Raw genomic sequence first — 10142 nt, forward strand, 5'->3', positions numbered from 1 at the left:
ATTATTTAGACTAAGTTTGTTAGAGAAACATATTCTTGTTTACTTTAGAGCACGTTCTTGAAAGAAATGAAGAGGTTATTGAGGAGATTGGCTCGGCTTCCAAGAAAGCCACCTCTTCAAAAAGAGTAGACACTAGTACAATCTCCTCTATAAAGAAACGATTGGAATTTGTGAAATCCACGAAGCCCAAGAAGTCCCCCAAAAAGAACAAAATAGATGCTTAAGGTTCCACAGGTAAAAATGATAATTGAAAATTACATTCAATAGATACTTTATGCTATGACACATGTTTGTTTTAAAAAACTCAAAAATTTGATCAAATTGTCAAAAAAACTTGAAATGAAAAGTTCTCAAATGTTAAATCCCCGTTTCATGCAAAACAAAGAAAAAATCATGTTTTTTTCTTAGACTTAGATCAAGAGAATTTTTTGAAATAATGAATGCATGGGCTTGATGAATGCAACAATTTTAGGCTCTGGCTTTGGTTTGATGAGATTTGGGTAGGGGGTTTGGTCGTGGTCGAGGTTTGTGGCATCTCCTTCAGGCTCTTAGCATCCTATGTGATGTAGGTGTGAATTTTTTTCCACTTTGACCACATAGGAGTGATTCATGAACTCATACCAATATTTGCCTAGGGTCAATTCCACTTTTGGACTACTGGCTACATTTTGTGGAGGAAAATTGTGATTTCCCCCCCTTTTTCCACATTTGGCTTTTGAACTGCATCAGACTTGGTAGGCTCATTTCTCTTGGTGTTTAGAGGTCACCCCCTCTCCCGCACTTTGAAGTATCAAGCCTTTTGAGCTTGATAGGCAGTTTCCACAACTTATCCAAATTTGGCTATAAATTGGTTATTCTTGCTCCCATTTGACTTCTAAAAGTTCTTGTCTCTTCATGGAGTCCATGTACTTGTATATGGTTTTTCATAAATATTCTTTCTTTTTTCGATATTTATTGCTTGGAAAGTAAAAAATAAATTAAAATATAGCAAAATTGACTTAAGAATTTCAAAAAATAGCTAGATAATTAGAGAAAGTTGACTTTTGAAGAAAAGTATTTATTTACAAATTTTAGGTGGATTGCTCCACTTTTATTATTAATTTTAGTAAAAGGCCTTATTATATACATATTTACACACACGTAAGGGCTCATCTTTGGCATTTGTCTCTTACTCTTGAATTTCCTCATTTCCAAGCCACACAATCAAAAATTGTGTCAAAAAAGAGAAATCAAACGCGAATTTCAACACAAAAGTCAATAAAACAATGCCCTTTTCTCTTTGATTTTTAAGTTTGCATTCAGGAGGCCTTCCCCCTCCTAGACGGAGTACTCCTGGATGACAATGTGTCACCAAGGTTGTGTTGTGCATGGGCATTAAATCGGTGCCTTATGCAAGGCATATATGGGGCCCTACATATGCATACTCAATCAGTGCATGAAAAAAGTAATGACATGCGAGAGGTGGGTCTTAAGTAAATTGCTTAAGGGAATTCAATGGCGAGGTTCATTTTTTTTATTTTTATGAGCATTTACCATGTAGTAGGCATTGTAGTTCAATAGCTCATTGATAAATTGTCCAAAAAATGTGTCCTTTAGTTGGCTGTATTTGCTATTGAGGTTTAGGATGACATACCATTGTAGCGGGTAGCAGGTATTGACTTGGTAGCGTATTGTGGTGGTTGCAAAATATCTTGTTCGGTTGCGGCTTTCGGAAATTTTCATTGCTTTGGAATGCACTATTGTTTTTTCGACTGTGGCATGGATTTGGGCTTTAGTATCCACCACATTTTTTGTGTATCTAAGTGTTTGTGGTGGTTAAGCTAGAATTTGAGTCGGCCGCCTGACATTCTGAGTTGCAGTAGTTATTGGAGTAAAATTGTTGTGGTTTTATGGAGATAAGCCTTTTAGTCGACCTTTGGGAATCCACATGAAGTTTCCTTGAATTTGGGGAGTTCCTTTAGGATTTGGGCTTTAGTATCCACCACATTTTTGTGTATCTAAGTGTTTGTGGTGGTTAAGTTGGAATTTGAGTCGGTCGCCTGACATTATGAGTTGCAATAGTTATTGGAGTAAAACTGTTGCGGTTTTACGGAGATAAGCCTTTTAGTCGACCTTTGGGAATCCCCATGAAGTTTCCTTGAATTTGGGGAGTTCCTTTAGGTATCCAAATTTGTTGTGTAGAGGGGATTTTGGATTGCTTTGGCTTTACTTGAGCACCCGTCTCTTTTGGTATCCACATTTGCTTCATGTTTTTGTTCTAAATTGTTTGGACAATTTTTGAGTCCCGCTTGGTGATAGGTGGTTGTGCTTCCAAAATAGGTGATGGGTCATTCATGACTTGTACTGAAGGGAGCGGATTACTGGTAGTTGCAACTTCTAGGTTATCAATATACCTTGTAGCTGCTACTTTTGATATTATCAATGGTACTTTTTGTTGAGTCTCTGTTGTGTTGGGACTATGTTGGCTTCTTGAAAAGATATATGTTATCTTCCATAGAAGAAAAATAAACATATGTTACGTGATGATCAGTTGTAAAATACACTTGGTTGTCAAACCAATGTATATAAGCTTTGGATTTCCATTGCCATGGTGCACCAACTATTAGCTAATGTTTAGAGGCATCAATTGGTAGTACAAAGAAGTTATGGGGACATGTGTATCCATTGATGTGTATCATGAGCTCCACATAACCCGTAGCAATACTGATAGTCCCATTAAATCATGTAAATGTTCTTTTCAATGATTGTAGGACCAACTCTGGTATCTTCTAGTACAGATCCTAACTGATTGTATTCAAATGCACAGCGGATCGACCAACGTGTGAATAGGTAATATGTTGGCTTGTAGTTTTGCTAAAATGTATGGGTCCACATTTTCTTTTATTCCTCAATGCTTGTAATTTAATGAATCCGCATTGTCTTATGCGTATCAAAACGTCCTTTTCTCTGTTTTCTCTTTGTTATACACACTCTCGCTTCTTGTTGTGCTTGTGGAATTTCAAGATCCTATTTTTGTTTTTTGTTTCTAGCTGCATGTGCCCTTTCAAGAATCTCTTGAGTTAGAGGCAAATGATATTTTTCTGGTGTGCATCCACTAAGCAAATTTGGTATTCCCTATCCATCCAGTGTAGCAAGCTTAATGGCCCCACTCGGTGATATACAATGAATCAAGAATGGCCCCATTTCTCGCCTTTTCAATTTCTTGGTTTTTTGCTTAAGAGTGTAAAGAAGCACATAATCTCTTGGTGCAAAGTCCTTGGACTTCACATGCTTGTCATGAAACTCTTTCATGCGTCATTTTTGGGTGTATATTGCGACTACTGTCTTTAACGTAATTTCATCCAACTTCTCTAGGTCTTAAAATTGGCCAAACCATTCATGTCCAGTCCATTCAAGTTTATTTGTTATACGCAAGGTTGGAATCAAAAACTCTATGGGTGAAATTGCATTAAGTCCAAACACCATGTTATAAGGTGTAGTCCCTAAAACATTCTTGTATGCAATTCTATATGCCCAAACAACAAAGTGCAACTTTTGATCCCAATCTGATCTATTCTCATTCACAATTTTGGTTAGAACCATGCACACATCTTTGTTGGTACTCTCAGCTTGACCATTAGCCCATGGGTGATACAGAGTTGATTTTCTCTATATGACCATGAATTCATCAAGTAAATTCCATATAACTTCATTAACAAAATGTGTCCCTCGATCACTTACAATCTCAATAGGCAAACCATACCGTGTCAAACATTTTCAAGAATTGTGAGGTACTACATGCATCAATTTTTTGTGTAGCTTTGGCCCGATCCACTTGGTCAAATAGTTTTTAGCAACTATAATATATTGTGCATGAGTTCTATAAGCTAGTGGTGCTATGGGACCTACAAAATCTAGACCCCACTTGGCAAACACACGTGCTCCTATAATTGATGTCATAGGCATTTCATCCTTTTTAAGTGGAAATTTTTTTCTTTGGAATTCATCACACCGATTCACAAATGCTTTAGCATCCATGAAGAGTGTTGGCCACCAAATTCTAGCAAACATTATAGCCTTAGCCATTTTTTTCAGCAAAAAATGACCTCCCACTTGCCCTGAATGTGCTTCTTTCAAGTAGTCACTTTTAGATTCACAAAGTTTGAGTTGTTTATCTTTGTAATGCTTGTACAGATGGTTGCCAATCACTTCATATGATTGTGATTCAATTTTGATTACTTTTATCCTGGCTTTGGACATGTTTGTAGGAAAAGGAAAAGGAACGTGGTTCAAACAATTTACAATATACTTAATCCAATGTGGTGCTATGTTCAGCTGAAGTTTTGTAGCATACTCCTTAGGGATTTTGACTGTGCGTGATTTTCAATTCTTAACATACACGTGTGTATCAAATTTCATACTAGGCCAGAAAACTCCCATTCTCATCAAATTTAGTAGGTTTTGATTATTGATTGCAATGGATAAAGTCCATCGTGACATGTGCTTCTCTTAGGTACAAAGGAATATCAGAGACTTTGACACACAATTGTAGATGCCATTTGAAACCCTATGATATAGTTGTTCATTGAGCAGTCCAAAAGGACTACTTTGCTCAATCAATCATCTGTCAGCTATTCTCTCTTGGTCTATTGACAATTGTCCTATATTCAAAAGTGGAATTATACTCGCTCCATCTAGGTATCATTTCTAGTTGAAGAGATATACATCTAGTGAGTCATCTTCAAATCCTTCTGGGTTCTCTCCCTTTAGTAGCCTAAAAAGGTGATTAGTCCGTTGATGGCTTGTTCCCTTCTCTACCACAACTTTGAAATCAAATTCAAGTAAAATGATGAACCGTCTCACTCTTCGGCCCATGTTGTATGGCTTGTTGACCAGATACAACAATGCTTGATGATCCACAAAGAAAATAAATTGAGTGGCTAGGAGATAATGCCTGAATTTCTTCACAGCATAAACCATTCCCATTCCTTCCCTTTTTACAATTGTGTAATGTCGTTCAGTGTTGTTTAGTTGATGGCTAGCATAGAAAATGGGAAAGTCCATAGTCCCTTTGTTAGATTGTGACATGATACATCCAATGGCAAAAGCAGAGGCATCCATATGGACATAAAAGATCTCGCTGCAATTTGGTACTTTAAGTATTGGGGATGATACCAATGCTTGCTTTAATTTTTGAAATAATTTCTCACAATATCCATCCAATTAAAGGTCGCAATTAAACCATAAAGAGGTTAATAATGATAACATACATGTAGATAAAATTTTTGTAGTATCCACAATGTCCCATGAATAATTGAACCTCTCTCACTGTCTTTGGGCATGGCAAATCATGATTTTGCCTTGTCTAATCATGAAAACACTTTTTTTGGATTAAAGCAAATCCGGTAGGTGTGGCATTTTCCAAGCATATTTTTTAGATGCTCTAGATATAGTGTTCACGTAACATTGAGTGCACACATAGATCCTCCATATAGATTTTCAATTATTCTCTGAAAGCATGAGCCATGAGTCTTTGGAAGGTGGCCGGTGCCTTTGTCAATCCAAAAGACATCACTCAATATGTAAAAATACTCCACTTAGTAGCAAAGGTTGTTTTGTGTTGATCTTTTGATTTAATATCCAATTGATTATAACCTAAAAATCCATCCAAAAAGCTATATGCACGCTTCCCCCTACTCTTTCCAAGACATGGTCAATTATAGGAAGAGGATAATTGTCACGGATGGTAGCTGCATTCACTTTTTTTGAGATTGATACACACTCTTAACTTGCCATTATTTTTAGGTACCACCACAATTGGGGACACCCAATTTGTGTGTTCAATTTTGTAAATTGATTCACCATCTTTTAGCTTATCGATTTCCTCTTTGATTTTCTTTTCAAAAGTTTTATTGTAAGTGTAAGGGCATTTTCTACTTGGCTTAGCATCTGGCCTTAAGGAATTTTACGATGGACACATGGTAGGATCAACCCCCTTCAAGTCCTTATAAGACCAAGCAAACACATCCTTATACTCTTTGAGCATCTGAATTAATAATTCAAATGGAAGAGGGTAGGATCAACCCCCTTGAAGTCGTGATAAGACCAAGAGAACACATCATTTATACTCTTTGAGCATTTGAATCAATAATTCCTCCTCATATGGAGATAGATTGATAGCAATATAAGCACGCTTAGGTTCTTCTTGTAGCTTTGCTAGATCTATTTTTATAGCATCCTCACATTCATCGTAAGATTTTCTTGGTTCATCCTTCTCTCTAATTGGATGTTCAATAATTATTTTACGATCTTGAATAGTGTACTTGTAATGAGATGGTACCCTTAAATTGTCTTTTTCTGACTCTTTCTCGTTTTCATTTTCATTCTCCGTTTTTTTGTCCACACCTCTTTCAGCGTCCATTTCAGCTCACTATATGTCTTTTTTTGCTCAACCTTTGTCCATCTAGGCTTGCTAGGAGCTTCCACTTGCTTCGATGCATCCTTGGAAGATTTTGTTGTTTCTCCTTTTCTTGGTTTCACTTTATTTGGATGAGAAGGTGTGAGGGTTTTCCAGCTACTTTGTCTTTTATGAAATTGAGGGCTCCTACTAGTCTGAAGTAAGATTGTTTCCCATCAATACATGGCATTGTTTGCTTGTTACCCCCCATTTTACGCGCTTGTTCTTGTAATGTTGTTGTCTCCTAGGTTTTTGATTTGGAAAATCAAAGAATGTCTCAAATTTTGTTTGGAGTCGCTTTGACGACCTTTTAATTTTTCATCATCTGCACTAAGCTCTAAGTAGTCTTGAGTGTTAAAGGTGTCATAGTAACATTCATTATTTGGCTCCCTATTATCCCTTAGAATGTTGCTTGAATCATTTTCCATGGTAGGATTTTGAATAGAAATCTCACCTTGGATATGAAGGCATTGCCTTTGAGTCTCTAATTCTTGAGTCACTTCATTATCCCCAATTGTTTCTTGATTAGCTCTTTTCAGATGCATCCTGATCATGCAAAAAGGAACCAAGTCTAGGCCATTTTCATCGCAAAACTTGGTAGGTGTGATCTCATTGACACACACACCTAAGGTGGCCAAAATTTGAGTCCACTCCAAGGGTTCCAGTATTTCTTTAGGAAAAGGCTCAGGCATATAGTCAAAATCTTTGAAAGGTCTCTCTCGCTTGTGCTCATATTTAACAAAATTGTCACAATCTAAGGCTCCACACATCAACAAGTGAGCTTTAGAGTTCAACACGCGGGTACTTCAGAATCTGTATAGCTGCCAAATCAAGATCCTCTATTGGTGTTCTCCATATGTCTCTATAGATGTGGTCACTTAAATTGATGCGGGCAATAGTCTCCATGTGGTGCAAGTAGATATAATCATATCCCCATTACTGAACCGTCTTTAATTGGCACATGAACAACCTTCCTAGAATAACATCATAGTTATTCTTAGTACCAAAATCTACTATCACAAATATATGTTCATACTCATTTCCACAAGAAGTCATCACCACTTGGTCTAGGATACCAATAGGCTTTGCAATATACCCATCAACTAGCTACAATTTCATTCGCGTTCTTCAAATGGCAGGTTTTTCCCATTTCTCCCCAAATTAGTTTAGTAGAAATGGCAACCCCCAGTCCACTATCTAGGATAGCAATGGTTTATATTCCTTAGTACTCTATGGGAAATGTGGTGTTCCCTTCTTCATCTTTGTAGTAGTAATCACCAACTTTGTTAATTGGAACTAGCTTTGCATTCTTTTAGGGTTGGTTCCAATCTTCCATTTCTTAGTTTAGAGTTTCCAATGGGTTTTTGATTCCCATTTTTTCAAGACATTTTTCAACATCTTTCCACATGTGTGGTCTGACTTTTAGGAATGCATCCACCATTAGCATACATCTCACTGATTTTGACATAAGTTCTTGCAACCCTTGAGAATCTATGATTGGCTTGAAGGTTCCTCGTTGTGATGGTAGGATCATAACATCAAAATTTCCTTCATAAGGCCCCAAGTAAGAAGGCAACTCCCTAAATATTTCCTCCCTATTATCCTTTGATTTCTCTCTAACTTGGTCGCCATACATGGATTGCAGGTCAACATCCACCATGCCTTTGCCAAGGTCGACTTCAACAATGGGTGATGAACCCCATTCTTGATTCTTGTCTCTAGACCTCTTGACTATGTCCCAAAGTTTTTCTAGCCAATCGTCTTTGAGCTCTGGCACATTAGGCATTATCTGGTAAACAGAGTTATCCATAGTGTTCTCTACCACTTGAATTTTCAAGTGTTTTTGACATGTGTCTACTTGTTCTCCCCTTTGAAAGTGTTTCAACTCTTTTTCCTTGCCTCGTTCATTGGTTGTTTCCTATCGATTTTCACTTGCAACTAAACTTTCATGACCCTGTTCTTGTTCACTCTCTTCCTTCCTTTCATTGGGGTCTTTAAGGTCTATAGATGGTTGAGGTATTATCCTATCTTGGACAAGCATACCCAGTGGAGTCTCCATGAGGGCTTGAGCTATCTCAATCAAGTTTTTTCACATCTCCAGTTGAAGTTTTTCCCATTTCACATTAGGATATGTCAACCATCTATGCTCCATTGCCTAAAGATTATATTGGCTTCATATGCCTTCAGAATTGCTTCCAATGTCTAGAATTTCTTGTCAACTAGCACCGAACCTCCAAAACTAGCTTCTTTTGGCTTTGTTTCACGTGGTTTTAGTTCAATCTCTAATATTTTCTCTAGTATGACACTAGACATGGGTTTTATTGGTTGCTGTGATTGCTCTCAAGCTTGTGACAACTCATCTGTAAACAAACTTTAACTTCTTATGATACTGGGATCTCACTCTATCTCATGTGGCTTTTTTGACTGATTTTGCACTAATATATTTGTGAGAGTTGCTCCCCTCTTTTTTGTTTTTCACTTTCTGTTTTGCATGTGCTCTTGTCATTGCTTTCAATGGTATTTTGTCTATGAGTCTGACCTTGTTGAAGATGGTAAGACCTCCACAATGTTTATCGTCACTTTTTCTCCTTTATCAATGTTTTGAGGGTAGCTTGGGTATAAGTGTTCAATTCCACACCCCCACAATATCCTCCCTCACCTTTCTTCACATGAGGAGTGTTGACTACATCATTCAATTGGTCCTCAAGGTAGTCTCTAGCTAAATGGTCTCCTTCGCACTTGAAACAAGGTCCCATAGTTCTCTGTTGTTTAGGTTGTTGAGTGTATGTTCTTTGGGGATATTCTTTTTGGTTATTCTCACCTTGATGATCTATGAACATTATTAGTGTTCTCTGATTTAGGGTAAACCCTTCACTCTCATTTACATTGCCCAAAATCGACTCTGAATATCTAGAGGATGAAATGACACTCTGCAGCTCATAGGATTCCATGACCCTTGATGAATAAGGATCACTTGGGTGGTAGTGTCTTTGGTTTTCCTCTTTGTAATACACATGTACTGTACTAGAGAATTCTCTTCTTAGTATCGACTTGGATACACATATCTCAATGCTGCATGATCTTCTTTGGATAGTGGCAATTAATGACCTAACACTGATCTTGGTCTCTCCACTCCTAGCTATGGTTTTATTGGACCTGCGTCGTAGCTCAGTGATGGTGGTGATGGTCTATTTAGTTGATACTCAGGATTTAATGGCACATTATGCTAATTAGTAAGGGTTAGGGTGATAAGGCCTTTCCCTAACTTTTCCTTGATTGTAATAGCATTCCTTAGTGGTATGGTTTGTCCACTTATTCTCAACAAAACACCATATTTACTTAGGATATGGCTGCCACAACATAGTGCATTGTTGTGTCTGATGGTCCCCTCCACAGGTTAAGCATCACCTCAACAGTGGTACTCTTTGGTCTTGAATTCCGGACTTCTATCCCATTCTCCCCATAAGTTCCTCTACAAGCTGCTCAATATTCATGGGGGTGCTTGTTGTTGTGGTGGTGTTTTTGTCGTACTTGATCCACTACCTGTAGATTGAGAATCTATTGAAATCATATTTGCATCTTGTGACACTTCTCCATAAGTTTGATAGTTGTCCACTAAGTAGACGGCTTCTTTTGTGACCTTATCCACTGTCATACACGTTTTCAAGTGCAAATCCTTCTTGAGGTGCTCATTTTTTAGTCCCTT

Source organism: Adiantum capillus-veneris, chromosome 24 (assembly GCF_014529385.1).
Source record: "Adiantum capillus-veneris isolate H3 chromosome 24, ASM1452938v2, whole genome shotgun sequence".
In the NCBI taxonomy this organism is placed as follows: Eukaryota; Viridiplantae; Streptophyta; class Polypodiopsida; order Polypodiales; family Pteridaceae; genus Adiantum; species Adiantum capillus-veneris.